The following is a 22172-nucleotide window of genomic DNA, read 5'->3' as shown; positions in this document are numbered from 1 at the left end:
TCTTTTGCTAATTTAAGTAGAAATATTAAGGGTAGTTATAAAAGATGGCACATTTTACACCTTGTCATCCTTTGTGTTGACCATATCACTTACTTAAATGTTACGTAAAATCACAGAATCATAAACAAAATATGTTGCAGTCTTTTCCTTCTTCCCAAATGAATGATGATTTTGAGAAGCTGTCCATGACTCCTGTTGTAAACTGGGGAGAAAGTAAGAGGGAGAGAGACAGAGAGAGGCCATTCAAAAAAATTCAAGTATAAAACATATGTTTCTGCTAAGCCTGCCAACACCCAAATATGGCACATAATCAACATGAGGAACACAGGCAAAATAATAATTCAGAAAGTTTAAAATGATGTGAGAATAATTGCCTAGGACACAAATATTAATTTCAATTAACAGAGGGTTTATTACTCATATTTCTGCTGTAAATATATTATGGCTATAAAACAGGTTTTCCTAGTGAGAAAAGAATTTATTTCTACAAGCAAAGTGGGGGGTCTAAAAACACAAGAATACTGGAAATAGGAAAAGCATCTGATTTAATTAAAATATACCTAAAATTGCATATTTTTGATGCTCCTAATGAATGCTAATTTCTTTCTGTTCAATGTTTTTTATTTACCAAAGCCACATTAAATAATTTCATGATCCATCTTTGACTCTTCATTATATAATGAATGCACTTTGGTTTGTTTCTTGACTTCAACAAATTTATTATCTAGATGTAAGTGGAAATAAGTTTCAATAAAAAGCAAAATAACTAATGAATTGGGCTGGCACAGAGTTAAAAAGAATATTAAAGAGTGAGAGAGTACAGAGAAAAAAAAAAGCTCTAGTTTATTTGAATTATAGCAATCTTAGAACACAGATTTTTTTTTAGAATACTTATGTTTCCAAAGAGTCTACCTTCCTGTTTTTAAAAATGCACTAGTGGAGGATGGGATTAAAGATGGCATGAGAGGAGAGACAGAGTCTTCCTCCTAAAACTGGATACAATTAGAAAATTTAATTGGTGCAACTAATCCTGAGAGAGCAACAGGAAAGAAGACAGCATCAGAATGCATACACCTGAAGAAAAGAGCAGACCGCACCGAACGAGGTAACGTACCAGAGCTGTGGCTCCGTGGGCCCCGATTTCCTCCCCCACACCAGCTCACCGGTGGGAGGAAGAGAAATTGAGTAGGAAGGGAGTGGAAGGCTTGGGATGGCTGAATACCTAGCTCTGGAGAACTGCTCTAGAAGCACAAACCTACATTTCATGGAGCTTTCATGACACTCGCATGACTACTGGGTTGGAAAATTAATACAGGCGGAGTTCCTGGGGGAACTGGGATTCTGGCCACTTGCAGAAAGAAGGGATCCATATCTGGCTGCTCTGGGAGAAAAACATACCTGTGTGCCTGGTCCACAGGCTCAGGCAGTGGAGACAAGCACAGCAGCTGGGAGGCGGCAAACAGCTCTTTCCACCCCTCAGGCATGAGTACCACTCCCCGGTTACCCCAACATTGCTTTAGGGGCTGAGCATCTCCAGAACAGAGCTTCTGAACACTAGAGGGCGCTATATACAAACATGAAACACCAAAGAAACCTTGTCCAGAGTAAAATTATTAATACAACTCTTGAGAAAGATTTAAATGATATGGACCTCGTGACTCTTCCTGAAAGGGAGGTCAAAATAAAAATCATCAACATTCTAATGGAGGTATGGAAAGACATCCAAGAACTCAGGAATGAATTCAGGTCATAGATCCAATCATTGAAGAGCATGATGGAGGGTAGTAAAAGCAGGTTGGATACGGTGGAGGAGACAATAAAAGAAATAGAAACTAGAGAAGAGGAATGCAAACAAGCTGAGGCACAGAGAGAAAAAAGGATCTCTAAAAAAATGAAAGAATATTGAGAGAACTGTGTGACCAATCCAAGCGGAACAATATTCGCATTATAGGGATACCAGAAGAAGACAGAAAGAAAGGGACAGATAGTGTATTTGAGGAGGTGGTTGCTGAAAACTTCCCAAATTTGGGGAAGGAGATAGTCTCTCAGGCCATGGAGATCCACAGATCTCCCAACACAAGGGACCCAAGGAAGACAACACCAAGACACATAGTAATTAAAATGGTAAAGACCAAGGATAAGGACAGACTGTTAAAAGCAGCCAGAGGCAGAAATAAGATCACATACAAAGGAAAGCCCATCAGGCAAACATCAGAATTCTCAGCAGAAACCTTACAGGGTAGAAGGGAGTGGCATGATGTATTTAATGCCATGAAGCAGAAGGGAGTGGAAACAAGATAACTTTATCCAGTGAGATTATTACTCAAATTTGAAGGAGAGATTAAACAATTTCCAGATAAGGAAAAGCTTAGAGAGTTTACCTTCCACAGACCATCTCTGCAGTCTATTTTGGAGGGACTGCTATAGATGGAAGTGTTCCTAGGGTTGGATAGCTGTCACCAGAGGTAGTAAAACCATGGTAGGAAGGGTAGAGCAGCTGATTGTGAGGTAAATGCAAAATTAAATTGGCTATCCCCAAAGTCAATCAAGGGATAGACAAAAAGTACAGAATTTGATACCTAATATATAAAGAATGAAGGAGGAAGAAAAAGGAGGAGAAATAGAAAAGAACCTTTAGATTGTGTTTGTAACAGCATACTAAGTGAGTTAAGTTAGACTCTTAGATAGTAAGGAAAGTAACCTGGAACCTTTGGTAACCACAATTCTAAAGCTTGAAATGACAATAATTACATACCTATGGATAATCACCCTAAATGTAAATGGACAGAATGCACCAATTAAAAGACATAGAGTCACTGAATGGATAAAAAAGCAAAACCCATCTATATGCTGCTTACAAGAGAGTCACCTCAAACCCGAAGACATGCACAGACTAAAAGTCAAAGGATGGAAAAAGATATTTCATGCAAACAATAGGGAGAAAAAAGCAGGAGTTGCAGTACTATATCAGACACAATAGACTTCAAAACAAAGAAAGTAACAAGAGATAAAGAAGGACAATACATAATGATAAAGGGCTCAGTCCAACAAGAGGATATAACCATTATAAATATATATGCACCCAACACAGGAGCACCAGCATATGTGAAACAAATACTAACAGAACTAAAGGAGTAAATAGACTGCAATAAATTCATTTTTAGGAGACTTCAACACACCATTCACGCCAAAGGACACATCCACCAGACAGAAAATAAGTAAGGACACAGAGGCACTGAACAACACACTAGAACAGATGGACCTAATAGACATCTATAAAACTCTACACCCAAAAGCAGCAGGATACACAGTCTTCTCATGTGCACATGGAACATTCTCCAGAATAGACCACATACTAGGCCACAAAAAGAACCTCAGTAAATTCTAAAAGATTGAAATCCTACCAACCAACTTTCCAGACCACAAATGTATAAAACTAGAAATAAATTGTACCAAGAAAGCAAAAAGGCTCATAAACACGTGGAGGCTTAACAACATGCTTCTGAATAGTCAATGGATCAATGACCAAATCAAAATGGAGATCCAGCAATATATGGAAATAAATGACAACAACAACAAAAAGCCCCAACTACTGTGGGACTCTGCGAAAGTAGTCTTAAGAGGAAAGTATAGCAATCCAGGCATATTTAAAGAAGGAAGAACAAAGCCAAATGAATAGTCTAACATCACAATTATCAAAATTGGAAAAAGAAGAACAAATGAGGCCTAAAGTCAGCAGAAGGAGGACATAATAAAGATCAGAGAAGAAATAAACAAAATTGAGAAGAATAAAACAAGAGAAAAAAATCAATGAAACCAAGAGCTGGTTCTTTCAGAAAATAAACAAAATAGATAAGCCCCTAGCCAGACTTATTAAGAGAAAAAGAGAATCAACACACATCAACAGAATCAGAAACAAGAAAGGAAAAATCACAACAGACTCCACAGCAATACAAAGAATTATTAGAGACTACTATGAAAATCTATATGAAGAAGCTGGAAAACCTAGAAGAAATGGACAACTTCCTAGAAAAATACATCCTTCCAAGACTGACCAAGGAAGAAACAGAAAACCTAAACAGACCAATTACCAGCAACAAAATTGAAGTGATAATCAAAAAACTACCCAAGAACAAAACCCCTGGGCCAGACGGATTTACCTCAGAATTTTATCAGACATACAGAGAAGATATAATACCCATTCTTCTTAAAGTTTTCCAAAAAATAGAATAGGAGGGAATACTCTCAAACTCATTCTATGAAGCCAACATCACCCTAATACCAAAACCAGGCTAAGACCCCACCAAAAAAGAAAATTACAGACCAATATCCCTGAAGAAAGTAGATTCAAAAATACTCAACAAAATATTAGCAAACTGAATTCAACAGTATATCAAAAAGATAATACACCATGACCAAGTGGGATTCATCCCAGGGATGCAAGGATGGCACAACATTCGAAAATCCATCAACATCATCCACCACATCAACAAAAAGAAAGACAAAAACCACATGATCATCTCCATAGATGCTGAAAAAGCATTTGACAAAATTCAACATCCATTCATGATAAAAACTCTGGGAAAAATGGGTATAGAGGGCAAGTACCTCAACATAATAAAGGCCATATATGATAAACCCACAGCTAACATCGTACTGAACAGCGAGAAGCTGAAAGCTTTTCCTCTGAGATCAGAAACAAGACAGGGATGCCCACTCTCCCCACTGTGATTTGACATAGTACTGGAGGTCCTAGCCACAGCAATTGACAAAACAAAGAAATACAAGGAATCCAGATTGGTAAAGAACTTAAACTGTCACTATTTGCAGATGACATGATATTGTACATAAAAAACCCTAAAGACTCCACTCCAAAACTACTAGAACTGGTATCGGAATACAGCAAAGTTGCAGGATACAAAATTAACACACAGAAATCTGTGGCTTTCCTATACACTAAAAATGAACCAATAGAAACAGAAATCAGGAAAACAATTCCATTACCAATTGCATCAAAATGAATAAAATACCTAGGAATAAACCTAACCAAAGAAGTGAAAGAACTGAAACTATAAGACACTCTTAAGAGAAATTAAAGAGGACACTAACAGCTGGAAACTCATCCCATGCTATTGGCAAGGAAGAATTAATATAGTCAAAATGGTCATCCTTTCCAAAGCAATATACAGATTTGATGCAATCCCTATCAAATTACCACCAACATTCTTCAACGAACTGGAACAAATAGTTCAAAAATTCATATGGAAACACTAAATACCCCACATAGCCATAGCAATCCTGAGAAAGAAGAATAAAGTGGGGGGGGATCTCACTGCCCAACTACAGTGCCATAGTAATCCAGACAATTTGGTGCTGGCACAAGAACAGAGCCAAAGACCAGTGGAACAGATTAGAGACTCCAGACATTAACTCAAACATATATGGTCAATTAATATTCAATAAAGGAGCCATGGACATACAATGGGGAAATGACAGTGTCTTCAACAGATGGTGCTGGCAAAACTGGACAGCTACATGGAAGAGAATGAAACTGGACCAATGTCTAATCCATACACAAATGGATCAAAGACCTGAATGTAAGTCATGAAACCATAAAACTCTTAGAAAAAAACATAGGCAAATATCTCTTGGACATAAACATTAGCAACTTCTTCATGAACATATCTCCCTGGGCAAGGGAAACAAAAGCAAAAATGAACAAGTGGGACTATATCAAGCTGAAAAGCTTCTGTACAGCAAAGGACACCATCAATAGAACAAAAAGGTACCCTACAGAATGGGAGAATATATTCGTAAATGACAAATCCAATAAATGCTAGACATCCAAAATATATAAAGAGCTCATGCACCTCAACAAACAAAAAGCAAATAATCCAGTTAAAAAATGGGCAGAGGAACTGAACAGACAGTTCTCCAAAAAAGAAATTCAGATGGCCAACAGACACATGAAAAGATGCTCCAAATCTCTAGTTATCAGAGAAATGCAAATTAAAACCACAATTAGATATCACCTCACACCAGTAAGGATGGCTACCATCCAAAAGGCAAACAAAAACAAATGTTGGCGAGGTTGTGGAGAAAGAGGAATGCTCCTACACTGCTGGTGGGAATGTAAATTAGTTCAACCATTGTGGAAAGCAGTATGGAGGTTCCTCAAAATGCTCAAAATAGACTTACCATTTGACCCAGGAATTTCACTTCTAGGAATTTACCCTAAGAATGCAGCACTCCAGTTTGAAAAAGACAGATGCACCCCTATGTTTATTGCAGCACTATTTACAATAGCCAAGAAATGGAAGCAACCTAAGTGTCCATCAGTAGATGAATGGATAAAGAGGATGTGGTACATATACACAATGGAATATTATTCAGCCATAAGAAGAAAAGAAATCCTACCATTTGCAACAACATGGATGGAGCTAGAGGGTATTATGCTCAGTAAAATAAGCCAAGTGGAGAAAGACAAATACCAAGTGATTTCACTCATCTGTGGTGTATAAGAACAAAGGAAAAACTGAAGGTACAAAACAGTAGCAGAATCACAGAACCCAAGAATGGACTAATAGTTACCAAAGGGAAAGAGACTGGGGAGAATGGGAGGGTAGGGAGGGATAAGGGCGGGGAAGAAGAAAGGGTGTATTGTGATTAGCATATATAATGTGGGGGTGTGGGGGAATGCAAAGGGCTGTGCAACACTGAGAAGACAAGTAGTGATTATACAACATTTTGCTATGCTAATGGACAGTGACTGTAAGGGGGTTTGTGGGGGGGACTTGGTGTAAGGGAGAGCCTATTAAACATAATATTCTTCATGTAATTGTAGATTAATGATAACAAAAAAAGGGGGGGTTACTCCCTGATAGGATAAAATTAACTGCAAATCAACAATTAGGGTGTTGGATGATAGCTATGGAAGTACATCTTTCTGATAATATTTCTTTCTCTTAAAAAAAAGCAGTTCCTGTAGTTCCTGTGTAGTGGTCTCCAATAGGTTCTTCACAATGGTATAAAGGTCATATCAAAGTGTGGGTAAATGGTTTGTTTGTGTTTATACACAGGATCAAAGCCTAATTTGGCTACCCAGAAAATGAATTAAGATACGATATGAAGAAGAACTTCCAACATCAACAATCTCTGGAAGAGTCTTTCCAGAAGATGATCATCAAAAAACTTCAACCAAGATCCTGGTGCTGTTGCCGTTGTAGCTGCATTCATCCTGCCAGTTCCTGGACTTGCCATGGGAATGAAGAAGGAGATATCTAAGCTGGCCTGTGCATACAGTAAAACAACAAATTTGACTGCATCTATATTGCTGGAACTCAGCCATGAATTAGGAGACGTGCAAGTTGCAGTGCTCCAAAATCGTGCGACTATAGACTATCTACTGTTAAAAGAACATATGGGATGTGAACAGTTCCCAGGAATGTGTTGTTTTAATTTGTCTGATTTTTCTCAAAGCATTCAAATTCAGTTAGACAATATCCATCATGTTATTGATAAGTTTTCACAAATGCCTAGGGTACCTAACTGGTTTTCTTGGTTTTACTGGATATGGCTGGTAATTGTATGTCTGCTTTTGTTATATATCTGTATTCCTATTCTGTTAATGTGTGTACGCAATTTAATTAGTGGTTTGTTAAAACCTATACATGCTTATATTACTCTACAAGAAGTTATGTCAAAGAAATAATCAATCTTCAAAATAAATAAATAAATAAATAATAAAAAATTTAAAGAAATGAATCCATGCTCAAAACTAAACTCCCCTCATCCCACTGCATCCACCAGTTAGACCTTTATTCATGAGAGAATAAAGTGTGTTAGTTTATAATATAGGTACTAAAGCCACTCATACAGTGGGATCCAAATTCAGCTGAATTTTCCTTTTTCAGTAACTCTTGTTACCCAACTTCTCAAATCTCAGTTTCAAACTTCTCTTTCTATGACTGTGATCTATCATTCAGATATCTTATTCAGTTATTAAATACATGTTTTTCTGCATTATTCTACCTTATCATTTATTGATTCTTTTAATTTTCCCTAACCTACTAGCCTGGTTCCAGATTTTTCCCTTAACAGAGCAAACATGATATAATGTTTGTCTTTTATTCTTCTCCTATATTTTTCTATATTAGGTCAAATATTAGGCTAAGATCAATCCAACTTATCACCTTTTCTTCTCTGAAACCCAGAGAACAGTACATAAGCTGAGTACTTCTTCTCATTCTCAGTAATGAACAGTATTTAAACCACTGACAATTTAAATCTTTTAAATATTTTGACAACTATTTGAATGAAATTAAAATATGAAGACCATTGCTTTTGAGTTCTTTCACTGCCAAGTGTCACCACAATGTCATAGTTCACTGGACAAAGAAAGCTTTACAATCAAAGAAACAATGTTGATCACATTTGTATAGTTTAAATCTGTACCGCCTAATATTGTAGCCACTTATATTTATATTTATGTTTAAATTAATAAAAGTTAATCTAAAAAAATTTCAATAGCCCAGTCACTTTAGCCACATTTTAAATATTGAATAGCCTTGTATGACTAGTAGCTTCATAACAATCAGTGGTGATATAAATAAATCATTTTCATCACTGTGGAAAATTCTGTTTAACAGTACTGGTCTAAATCATCAATGGAAGCATGGGCACCAATAGCTTTCTTTCAAAATGTGGTTTAGTTTAATACCTGAAGAATAATGAAGAAGTCCTCCCAAATTTGTCTTGGAATGGATGTATAGGCACAGTGAAATACTCCAAACTTTTTTATTTTGAAATGTGAAAAATAAAAGTTAATCGTGATTTAAGTTGAACTCTTTTTGGTGTTTCATTTATTCCTTATCAAAAGCCCACATATTGACATAATTTTTTCACAACTTTATCAAAGGTGATGGAAGGAGTAAATGATAAAATTGTAAATGTTATATTCACTGCATTATTTAAACTTAGTAAGTGGCACATGCCACTTATCAATAATTCTTGATAATTTTTAAAAATTCTTAAAATAGGATAGGTCTTTACTCTTTAATAATGATGGTTTTGTATTTTAATGAATGAAAACTTAACATTAACTCTGTCTCACCTCCTTTCTTGCTTCAGTAATGTATATATACCCTTCAAGGGTCAAAGATGATGTAAATAATAGAATTGGAACAAAAAAATAAGGACAAGTCATGTAATTAATTAAAGTTTTGAGAGGGAAGTTTCAGAGTCCTTTTTTAATGATAGCATAAATTCTACCCTAAATTTTGGAAGACATAAATAAATATCTTACATACTTCTTAACTCCTTAAATACTTTATAAATCTTTTTTCTACAGTGCTATTTTTAACAAATTCTGATGCTTTATCCAGAAATACTACATGATGCTAAGCAGGAAAATGTTTTCTAACTGAAGAATTGTTCCTTTATTTGTGGATACAGTGATGATTAATCATTGGAACTTTATTTTTAAAAGTGCAAAGGCAATTAAATGGAACTCCATTTCTTTTTTCCTTCCTAGTAAAAATAGATATTAAGTCTCTAAATCATTGCATTTCTGTTAATAATTTCTTAGTAGTTTCTATGACCAAATGACAGTTGTTCATTGCAGCTTATCAGAATTCCTTTGTAAATTTTAAACTACAACCTTTCTAGGTATTATGCAAAGCACACTTGTTATTCTTAAGCCATTTATTATATATTTATTACCATTGGCTTCTATTTGTCTAGAAACTTAAATACCCATGCCTTCTTCTACTGCATTTCTCAGGAACTCATTATATTTCTTTTATTTGTTTGGCACATTGATCTTAGTTCTGGATCTCACTTCCAGGTTCTGCCCGTTTATCTCCCAATCAAGCTAGAACAGAAGTAACATTGACAACTTTCATTTAACTGTCAGGTCCTTCTGGGGTCCACTAGCTGCAGTAAGATGACTCTACAATATTAGTGAGCCATGAAGATAGTGAGACCAATTAAAAAAAAAAGTTTTCATGCCCTCAGAGGAAGAGGCTGATCTCATTTTCTTTTAAAGTAGTTTAACAGCCCACAACAACTGCCAGACATAGAGGGGAAGGTGAAATGGAGATATAACTGGGCTACTCTCCTCCCATAATAAGCATCTGCTCAAATATACAGTGTTCTCTCCATCTAAGGAACTTCTCAGGTAAAGGTGAACCCAGTAGAGAAATAGATTCAATTAAACAAAACATGTTCTAATTGGAATAAAAGAGGAAAAGTAGGTTAGAAAAAAATAGCAAAATCATGGGAGGTATTTCATCAGTTAAAAAAAAGAAGTACAAAGGCTTCCTACTGTTACAGCAGTTAGGTTCCATGCAATCTGGCAAGAATAATATTACATAGTAGATGCATTTTATGTTTGTTTTGTATACACAATAAAATTTCTGTATCGGTTCTACATAATACTGGAGTCTGACCTTTCTCCCAGGAATTATTTTCTCTTCCCCGTGTTTGGACACATTGGCTATTAGTTTAAAGGAAAGAAAAAAATAATTAGTAAGAAAGCAGTTAGGATGGTTGTGCTTAATAAACACAAATACGCTCATTTTCCCAGGAACACCTCTAACATCTCAGACTAGCCTCAATTTCTCATGGTTTTGTTCACTTAATCTTAAAGTTAAAATAGAGTTCATTGACTTTCTTACACAAGAAAATGAAAGGAATAAGAAATACATATTCAGTTTATGACTCTATATGTTTTTTTGTTTATTTATTTATTTTTATTTTGGTATCATTAATCTATAATTACTTATGTTTACTAGAATCTCCCCTTCACCAGTCCCCCCCTACATACCCCATTAGTCACTGTCCATCAGCGTAATAAGATGCTGTAGAATCACTACTTGTCTTCTCTGTGTTGCACAGCCCTCCCTGTGCCCCAACACACATTATGCGTGCTAATTATAAGTCTCCCTTTCTTCTTGCCCCCCCTTATCCCTTCCTTCCCATCCATTCTCCCCAGTCCCTTTCCCTTTGGTAACTGTTAGTCCATTCTTGGGTTCTGTGAGTCTGCTGCTGTTTTGTTCCTTCAGTTTTTCCTTTGTTCTTATATTCCACAGATGAGTGAAATAATTTGGTACTTGTCTTTCTCTGCCTGGCTTATTTCACTGAGCATAATACCCTCTAGCTCCATCCATGCTGTTGCAAATGGTAGGATATGTTTTCTTCTTATGGCTGAATAATATTCCTTTGTGTATATGTACCACATCTTCTTTATCCATTCATCTGCTGATGGACACTTAGGTTGCTTCCATTTCTTGGCTATTGTAAATAGTGCTGCAGTAAACATAGGGGTGCATCTGACTTTTTCAAACTAGGCTGCTGCATTCTTAGGGTAAATTCGTAGGAGTGGAATTCCTGGGTCAAATGGCATTTCTATTTTGAGCACTCCATACTGCTTTCCACAATTGTTGAACTAATTTACATTCCTACCAGCAATGTAGGAGGGTTCCCCTTTCTCCACAACCATGCCAACATTTGTTGTTTTTTGTCTTTTGGATGGTGGCAATCCTTACTGGTGTGAGGTGATATCTTATTGTGGTTTTAATTCGCATTTCTCTGATGACTAGCGATGTGGAGCATCTTTTCATTTGTCTATTGGCCATATGAATTTGCTTGTTGGAGAACTGTCTGTTCAGCTCCTCTACCCATTTTTTAATTGGATTATTTACTTTTTGTTTGTTGAGGTGCGTGAGCTCTTTATATATTTTGGATGTCAACCCTTTATTGGATCTGTCATTTATGAATATATTCTCCCATACCGTAGGATGCCTTTTTGTTCTATTGATGGTGTCCTTTGCTGTACAGAAGCTTTCAGCTTGATAGAGTCCCACTTGTAGCTGTTTTTTTTTTGGTATCATTAATCTACAATTACATGAAGAACATTATGTTTGCTAGGCTCCGCCCTTCACCAAGTCCCCCCCACATACCCCTTCACAGTCACTGTTCATCAGCATAGTAAGATGCTGTAAAATCACTACTTGCCTTCTCTGTGTTGTACAGCCCTCCCCATGCCCCACACACACTATACATGCTAATGATAATGCCCTCTTTCTTTTTCCCCGTCCTTGTCCCTCCCTTCCCATCCATCCTCTCCAGTCCCTTTCCCTTCGGTAACTGCTAGTCCATTCTTGGGTTCTGTGATTCTGCTGCTATTTTGTTCCTTCAGTTTTCCTTTGTTCCTGTACTCCAAATATGAGTGAAATCATCTGGCACTTGTCCTTCTCCATCTGGCCCACATCACTGAGCATAATGTCCTCCAGCTTCATCCATGCTGTTGCAAATGGTAGGATCTGTTTTTTTCTTATGGCTGAGTAATATTCCATTGTGTATATGTACCACATCTTCTTTATCCATTCATCTACTGATGGACATTTAGGTTGCCTCCATATCTTGGCTATTGTAAGTAGTGCAGGAATAAACATAGGGGTGCATCTGTCTTTTTCAAACTGGAGTGCTCACTTGCAGCTGTTTTTTTTTTTAAAAAGCACTAATATGAATAAATTCAATAACACAGATGTATTGATTTGGAATGATTTCCAAGATGTTTAATTAATTGGAAAAGGCAAGGTGCAGGACACTGGGAAATAAAATTTGCTACCATGTATGGAAGGAAAATATACACATTTTATCTGAAATGCAGAGAATGTCTTTAGAAGGATACACAGTAAGCTAGTATCAGTGTTGCCTTCATGGTGGAAAACAAAACAGGATAGGAAGTAGCCTTACTTTTCATTTTGTACCCTTTCAATGCTTTTGAATTTTGTACCTGTCCCCGCAGGGGTCTAGTCGGCAGCGTGATGCCTCCATATCGCGATCGCCGCTGTGAGCGACAGCATCTAGACCCCCTATATGTTTTAATAGACAACTGATAACTGATAACCAGTAACCTTACAGTATCCACAGATCTACACAGATTGCTACACCGCTTACCTTGGTACTTAAATTTCACTACTTGTAGCTTTGATTCTTTGGATTATGACAGTAAGCTTCAAGAGTCACCTATTAAAATATTGCTACTTTGAGGAGATATTACCCATTACAGTAAACTATCACCACACAAGGGTATTTTGCAGAAGTACATTTCAGAATCACTGGAGATAAGCAGAAAACAGAGGTAGGCTACAGAAGGAAGACAGAAGTAGGGCCACCAATGGCTTAGCAACTGGAAGGCTGGATGGATTTCTGGTCATAATTAACCCCTTAGCTAAGAGTCATGATAGAGGTCAAAAGCCACAGTATACATTCATATGTGGAGACCCCAAGTGAAGGGATTGATTCAGAGTTTGAAGTGCCACGAGGTAGGCTAAACCTGAGTAGAAGTGCTGCAATAGAACTGCAAGGATGTCAGGCCTAACTGACAACAAGGAATTGATATTAAAAATTGTCTTCCTTCAGTGAAAGGTCAGACAACAAATGGGAGAACTAATTTGGTAAATAAGTAGGTATCAAATACTAAGTTTTTGCTTGTTTATTTTAGTGTATGTCACAATTCTGCCTGGGGCTCACTCTGTGGATACATGTTTATTTCCTGTGGAGTTTTCACCAGGGAGATTATCTAGGAGAGCTTAAAGCACATTGGCATCCTTCAAAAGGGTAGTATGCAGAGTATGCAGAGAATATAAATACTAACAATAACTTGTTATTAGGTTGAGTATATGCATTTTCATCAAAGCAATCAAAGTGTTTATTTTCCTCTTTACAAAAACATCTGTGAAGCATCTGCCGTTAGCCTGCCAACACAAATCAAAAGCATTTCAGCTATTTTACTTGTAAGGAAATATCAATGCTTGTGGCTCCATACATCTTTCCATTTGTATTATATGATTACATTATGGTAACTTTCCTTGGAGGGTGAGAATTGACTGTCACTTAAAAAAAAGGAAAGAAAAATGAAAAGCATTTCACGTGTTTTTATGGCATATGCCTGAATTTTTATGTATATATCCAGAAATTTTGTGGATATGTGTTTATGGCAGAAGTCTATCATGCCAGAAAAGTTAAACAATTCATATGTTCATCTAAAAATACAGTATGCTTAAAATATTCCTTTAGTTCTTGGTTTAAATAATAGAAAATATTTCTTTTATTGGCCTCTAGTTATATATAGTCAATATTATTTGGCCTTTAAAATTCTTAACAAGAAAACTATTCTTTTTCATTTACATTGAGGTATTCTATAATAGGCTTAGTATATAGTCATTTGCGAGTATCACAATAAATAGCTAATAAGTATTCATTAGAGGTTATTATTAATCATCAGCTTCTTACAATGGCTATGCTTATGTCTTTCTAACAGCTTCACTTTGTCAATGAAGTTATTGTGGACTGAGCTAAGAATTTCATTAAGTGCTTGTGTTTCAGAAGGCACACTTTTGTGAAATATGCAAACATATACATGTTGGCAATATATAATTGCCTTATTATTTCATTGCAAAATAGTTCTATTTCAGAATTGGCTTTAGATATCCATCTTTAAAATTTCATTTCCTTTGGAATTACAGCAAAATAATAATTCTGCCTTAATTTGAGTTCAGTATTTATCCAGTTTAGTTGTATCCAAGCAGCCAAATTGAAGGAAAGGTTGTGAATGCCAAATAATGCATTTTTGCCCAGTGAATTAATAGATCCAATGGAGATAAGATTTTAAAAGAACAAAGTCTTGTGCATATTAATGAAGTAAATTTAGACAAGAACAAATTACTTAATTCTATTGATTTAAGTCATATCATTTGTTAAATATTGAAGTGTAACTTCCCAAATTACTTCATATATATATATATATATATATATATATATATTCGGTATTCAGCATCCTGGTAAGTACTGTACAAAAGGATGGAGAAATACATGATCTAGATTGTTCTTCCAAAAACATGAATCTTTGCCATGATACAAAGCTGATTTTAAATGTATATATATGTCATAAGTGACCAGATAACATACAAGTGAGTTTCTATTCAATTCTTAAATTTTGAAATCCAATGTTATGAAAGTTTGAAGAAAGAAAAGATCAGCAGGTTTTGAATCATGAGAAATGGTGGGTGTATCAGGTAGAGGTCATCAATGAATTAAAAGCATTTGCATGGATCAAAAAGAAAGACTTAGCCAAAGATTCAGAGGTAGAAATCCTTCTTATGTAAGTGCTGTGAGGGACAGTAAAGGAGACTGATCAAGTCTGCAAGGAGTTAAGCTGTTTCAGGATTACTCTAGGAAATTGTGAGAAATATTGACACAAATGTGAAGGGGGCGCCCCACCCTACCAAAAAGAAACAGAATTAAAAGCCAAACTCTCTATTCATTCACAGCTTATTTTTTTAATTAAAATTTTAAATATTAGAATAAAAGACACTAGTAAGAAAATTCCTAAATCCTCTTTTTTAAATAAAGTTTAAGAACCCAATTATTCTCATAATTTAAATGTTTGTTTCTAGTGTCTTTATTTTTAAATGACACTCTCAAAACTTTTTATAAATTTCTAATACTGCATCTTTTCTCAAGCTCTAGTCTAAATGCCTATTCAGTGCATATTTTCAATTGGTTTAAATGTTTCCATTTGGATGGGCTGTTACTATCTCTAATTCATCAGGTACAAAATGAAAATTATTTTATTTGTCTAACCTGATTCAACAGCTCAATTTCTTTATTTTTACCAATTTCTTTGAGATTTTATTATTCTTGCCTATTTGCACATGTTGAATTATATTTTCCTATACATTGTATCACCAAAGAAATTGTTATATCTATCATGGTTTAGTACTGCCCAACATTAGTCCTATACCCACAACTATTAATGCTCATATCTTATATAATAATGGTAATATGGTAATTTATTAAAATATTCTCAACAAATTTCTTATCAAAAAAGAAAAAAATGGAAAGAAAAGAGCAATACTGTTCAGGATAATTTTCTTTAGTCAATGGCTAGTTTGATTACAAATGGCAATAAAGTGAACAGCTTTGAATAAATCAAAGCCCATAATAGAGAATGTTATATTTGTGTAGGCTGCCAATTAGACACTCTTGAATTTTCAATAAAATTGAGTAAAACTTTATTTATATTTTGGAAACTATTTTGTACCCTTTCAAATTATACTATCAACATATTTGATATATAATTCTTTGCTAAGCAATAAATCAACTATAACCAATAGTACTGAATATTTCAAATATCAAAACATTACAACATGATAAAAAACTCAATAATGTGCTTACAGAAAATCAATTATCTAATTTTCATTGTACTTTTTGAGGATATTCCTACACACTTAGAAATGTACTGTCAAAGAAACTGAGGTGTGATAGTCATCCAAATTTGACTAAGTCACCTTCATTCACTCTTGCATGTAGCTTTCACAAATGTCAATTTGTAAACACTAATTCTTGGACTTTGGCCTTATTTTAATAAGAGTAACTGGTTCTCATATGTTCAAAATTCCCAATGTTTTCAAATTAAATTAGGACTTCCTACTTAGAGAAAATTGATATGTATTACTACCTTTTATAAAAGCAGATGTGTTTTTAAAAAGTCAATCTTATATGTAAAGGAAAAACAAAATAAAACAGTATTTTTTTTTAAATTTTTCTTCTTTCCTGTTGTGTGTTTTGTTAGTAAGGTTATCTAAATGGCACTTTTATAGAAAGAGAATTTTTATTGCTTGTGATTATGTAAACACTTTGGAGATTATTAAGAATTATGAATCAACTTTGAAAGTAAAAGTGAAAATTTACTTTGAATTTGCTGTAAATCAAACACTACAGGAACTCAGTATGGGGCAAGACATTAAAAGTCCTCAAACTCAAGAAAAAAGAGTGGCTTATCTGTTGGAAGGATTAAAGATGGCGGCATGAGAGGTGAGACACAGGTTTCCTTCTAAAATTGCATAAAATATATAAATATAATTAATACAACAAATCTTGAAAGAGCAACAGAAAAGAGAAGTGCACCAGACTGCATACACCTGGAGAAAAGAGCAGACATCATGGAACAGGGTAGAGTACCAAAGCTGTGACCTGGCGGGACCCAAGCCCTTCCCCCACCTTAGCTCACCAGTGGGAGGAAGAGAAATGGAGTGGGGAGGGAGTGGAGGCCTACGACTGCTGATTACCTAACTCCAGAGATCTGCTCTGGGAGCACAAACCTACATTTCATGGTGCTTGCATGATGCTCTCATGATTAGGGGACTGGAAAGCTAAGACAGGCAAAATTCCTGGAGAGACTGAGGTTCCAGCCACTTGTGGAAAGCAGGGATCCATATCTGGCTGCTCTGGGATAAAAGAAAGGCAGGCAGTCTGAGAGACTTCCTAACAAGGAAGCAAGAGGGCTGCTAAAGGGCCAAGGATTGCACAGAGCTTACTGCTCAGGAGAAAGGACAGGTAGACAAAATTTTCTGGGTGCACTCTGCCCAGCAGATTGGGAGATTTCATGATTTTCAGGTGCTCCAGCTCCCTGGTGGGCTACACAGCTCCAAGGACCCACTCCATCATATGCAGCCTACTGTGCCTTTCTCCCAGCCAGCTCCACCTAGCTTGTGAACTGGCAAACTCTACCCTGGCATTAGACCAGCCAGAGGGAAGACCTGTCTACAGCAATTACAAACACAAAGCATAGAGGCTTATACCTGTGTGCTCGGCCCACTGGTTCAGGTAGTGGAGACAGGCATAGCAGCCAGGAAGCAGGAAACAGCTCTTTCCTCCTGCCAGGCACCAATACCACTTCCCTGCAACCCCTGACATTGCTTCAGGGGCTGAGCAACTCCAGAGTGTAGAGTTCTGGACACTAGAGGGCACCATACACAAATATGAAATGCCAAAGGAACCTGGTTGAGAGTAAAATTATTAATAGAACTCCTGAGAGAGATGACATCAACCTCATGAATCTTCCTGAAAGGGAGTTCAAAATAAAAATCATTAACATGCTTATGGAGGTATGGAGAGATATTCAAGAACTCAGGAATAAATTCAGGTCAGAGATCCAATCATTAAAGAGCACAATGGAGGGTATTAAAAACAGATTAGATACAGTGGAGGAGACGATAAATGAAATAAAAACTAGGGAAGAGGAATACAAGGAAGCTGAGGCACAGAGAGAAAAAAGAATCTCTCAGAATGAAAGAATATTGAGAACTGTGTGAACAATCCAAAAGGAACAATATTCACATTATAGGGGTACCAGAAGAAGGAAAAGAGAGAGAAAAAGGGATAGAAAGTATCTTTGAGGAGATAATTGCTGAAAGATTCCCCAATTTGGGGAAGGAGATAGTCTCTCAGGCCATGGAGATCTCCCAACACAAGGGATCCAAGGAAGACAACACCAAGACATATAATAATTAAAATGGAAAAGATCAAGGATAAGGACAGACTATTAAATGCAGCCAGAGAGAGAAATAAGATTACATACAAAGGAAAGCCCATCAGGCTATCATCAGACTTCTCAGCAGGAACCTTACAGGCCAGAAGGGAGTGGCATGATGTATTTAATGCAATTAAGCAGAAGGGCCTGGAACCAAGATTACTTTATCTGGCAAGATTATCATTTAAATTTAAAGGAGGGATTAAACAATTTCTAGGTAAGCAAAAGCTGAGAGAATTTACCTCCCACAAACCATCTCTATAGTCTATTTTGGAGGGACTGCTATAGATGGAAGTGTTCCTAAGGTTTAATACCTGTCACCTGAGGTAATGAAACCACAGTAAATAAAGTAGAACAGTTAATTACTGAGCAAATACAAATTAAATTAACTATCCCCAAAGTCAATCAAGGCATAGACAAAGAGTATAGAATATGACAAAAATATACAAAGAATGGAGGATGAAAAAAAGGAGGAGAAAAAAAAAGAACCTTTAGATTGTGTTTGTAAGAGCATCTTAAGTGAGTTAAGTTAGACTCTTAGATAGTAAGGAAGTTAACCTTGAACCTTTGGTAACTATGAATCTAAAGCCTGCAATGGCAGTAAGTACATACCTATCGATAATCACCCTAAATGTAAATGGACTGAATGCACCAATAAAAAGACATAAAGTCACTGAAAGGATAAAAAAACAAGACCCATCTTTATGCTGCCTATAAGAGACTCACTTTAAACCCAAAGACATACACAGAGTCAAAGTGAAGGGATGGAAAAAGATATTTTATATTCACATTATAGGGGTACCAGAAGAAGAGGAGATAAAAAGGGATAGAAAGTGTCTTTGAGGAGATAATGCTGAAAAATTACCCAATTTGGGGAAGGAGATAGTCTCTCAGGCCATGGAGATCTCCCAACACAAGGGACCCAAGGAAGACAAAAAAGCAGGAGTTCCAGTACTTCTATCAGACAAAATAGACTTCAAAACAAAGAAAGTTACAAGAGACAAAGAAGAACATTACATATGATAAAAGGGTCAATCCAACAAGAAGATATAACCATTATAAATATGTGCGCAAACAGGACCACCTATGTATGTGAAACAAATACTAACAGAAGTAAAAGGGGAAATAGAATACAATGCATTCATTCTAGGAGACTTCAACACTCCAGTAACTCTGAAGGACAGATCAATGAGACAGAAAATAAGTAAGGACACAGAGGCACTGAATAACACATTAGAACAGAAGGACCTAACAGACATCTACAAAACTCTACACCCAAAAGCAGCAGAATATACATTCTTCTCAAGTGCACATGGAACATTTTCAAGAATAGATCATATATAAGGCCACAAAAAGGGCCTTGGTAAATTCAAAAAGACTGAAATTGTACCACCAATTTCTCAGACAACAAAGGTATGAAACTAGAATTAAATTATGCAAAGAAAATGAAAAATCCCACAAATGCATGGAAACTTCCTAACATGCTCCTAAATAACTAGTGGATCAATGACCAAATAAACACAGAGATCAAGCAACATATGGAGACAAATGACAATAATTCAACACCACAAAGTCTGTGGGACATAGCAAAGGCCATGCTAAGAGGAAAGTATACTGCAATACAGGCTTACCTCAGGAAAGAAGAACAGTCCCATATGAGCAGTCTAAACTCACAATAATGAAACTAGAAAAAGAAGAACAAATGAGGTCCAAACTCAGTAGAAGGACATAATAAAGATTAGAGCAGAAATAAATAAAATCAAGAAGAATAAAACATCAAAAAGATCAATGAAAGCAAGAGCTGGTTCTTAAAGAAAATAAACAAAATAAATAAACCCGTAGCCAAACTTATCAAAAAAAAAAAAGAGAGGCTACACACATAAACATAATCAGAAATGAGAAAGGAAAAATCACTACGGACACCACAGAAATACAAATAATTAGAAAATACTATGAAAAATTATATGCTAACAAAATGGATAACCTAGAAGAAATAGACAACTTTCTAGAAAAATACAACCTTTCAAGGCTGACCCAGAAAGAAACAGAAAATCTAAACAGACCAATTACCAGCAACAAAATTGAACTGGCAATAAAAAAGCTACCTAAGACCAAACCCCTGGACCTGATGGTTACACCACTGAATTTTATCAAACATTTAGTGAAGACCTAATATCCAACCTCCTTTAAGTTTTCCAAAGAATATAAGAAGAGGGAATACTTCCATAGTCATTCTAAGAGGTCAGCACCACTCTATTACCAAAACCAGGCAAAGACACCACAAAAAAAGACAATTACAGACCAATATCCCTAATGAACATAGATGCAAAAATACTCAACAAAATATTAACAAACTGAATTCAAAAACACATCAAAAAGATCATCCATCATGATCAAGTAGGATTTATTCCAGGGATGCAAGCATGGTATAATATTCAAAAATCCATCAACATCATCCACCACATTAACAAAAAGAAGCACAAAAACCTCATGATCATCTCCATAGATGCCAAAAAAACATTTGACAAAATTCATGATCCATTCATGATAAAAACTCTCAACAAAATGGGTATAGATAGCAAGTGCCTCAACATAATAAAAGCCATATATGACAAACCCACAGCCAACATTATACTTAACAGTGAGAAGCTGAAAGCTTTTCCTTAAGATCAGTAAGAAGACAAGAATGCCCACTCTCCTCACTTTTACTCAACATAGTTATGGAGGTCCAGCCACAGCAATCAGACAACACAAAGGAATAAAAGGCATCCAGATTGGCAAGGAAAAAGTCAAACTATCCCTGTTTGCAGATGACATGATATTGTACATAAAAACCCTAAAGAATCCACTCCCAAACTACTAGATCTAATATCTGAATTCAGCAAAGTTGCAGGATACAAAATTAATATGCAGAAATCTGTGGCATTCCTATACACTAACAATGAGTCAATAGAAAGAGAAATCAGGAAAACAGTTCCATTCACAGTTGCATCAAAAAGAATAAAATACCTAGGAATAAACCTAACCAAGGAAGCAAAAGACTATACTCTGAAAGCTACAAGACACTCATGATAAAAAAAATAAAGAAGTTACCAATAAATGGAAACACATCCCAGGCTCATGGATAGGAAGAATTAGTATCATCAAAATGGCCATCCTGCCTAAAGCAATCTGCAGATTCACTGCAATCCCTATCAAAATACCAACAGCATTCTTCAACAAACTAGAGAAAATCAATCCAAAATTCATATGGAACCACAAAAGACCCCGAATAGCCAAAACAATCCTGAGAAGGAAGAATAAAGCTGGGGGATTATGCTCCCCAACTTCAAGCTCTACTACAAACCACAGTAATCAAGACAATTTGGTACTGGCACAAGAACAGATCCATAGACCAATGGAACAGACTAGAGAGCCCTGATATAAACCCAAGCATATATGGTCAATTAATATATGATAAAGGAGTCATGGACATACAATGGGAAAATGACAGCCTCTTCAACAGTGGATGTTGGCAATACTGGACAGCTACATGCAAGAGAATGAACCTGGATTATTGTTTAACCCCATACACAAAAGCAAACTCAAAATGGATCAAAGACCTGAATTTAAGTCATGAAACCATAAAACTCTTAGAAGACAACATAGCCAAGAATTTCCTGAATATAAGCATGAATAATTTCTTCCTGTATGCATCCATCTACTTGAGAAAGGGAAACAAAAGCAAAAATGAACTCATGGGACTACATCAAACTAAAAAATTTCTGTAAGGCAAAGGACACCATCAATA

General features: G+C 35.9%; 1 long non-coding RNA gene across 1 annotated transcript in view; it reads right to left on the bottom strand.

The window, feature by feature from the left end:
- Positions 1-93: 93 nt before the first annotated feature.
- The window catches only part of LOC108390851 (uncharacterized), a 136987-nt gene continuing 114908 nt past the window's right edge, over positions 94-22172 (bottom strand). The window contains exon 7 of the long non-coding RNA XR_012130209.1: positions 94-202. This is a non-coding gene — a long non-coding RNA (uncharacterized lncRNA). The remainder of the gene's footprint in view (positions 203-22172) is intronic.

Source organism: Manis javanica, chromosome 4, assembly GCF_040802235.1.
Source record: "Manis javanica isolate MJ-LG chromosome 4, MJ_LKY, whole genome shotgun sequence".
Classification (NCBI taxonomy): domain Eukaryota; kingdom Metazoa; phylum Chordata; class Mammalia; order Pholidota; family Manidae; genus Manis; species Manis javanica.
This window is presented reverse-complemented; position numbering and strand designations above follow the sequence as displayed.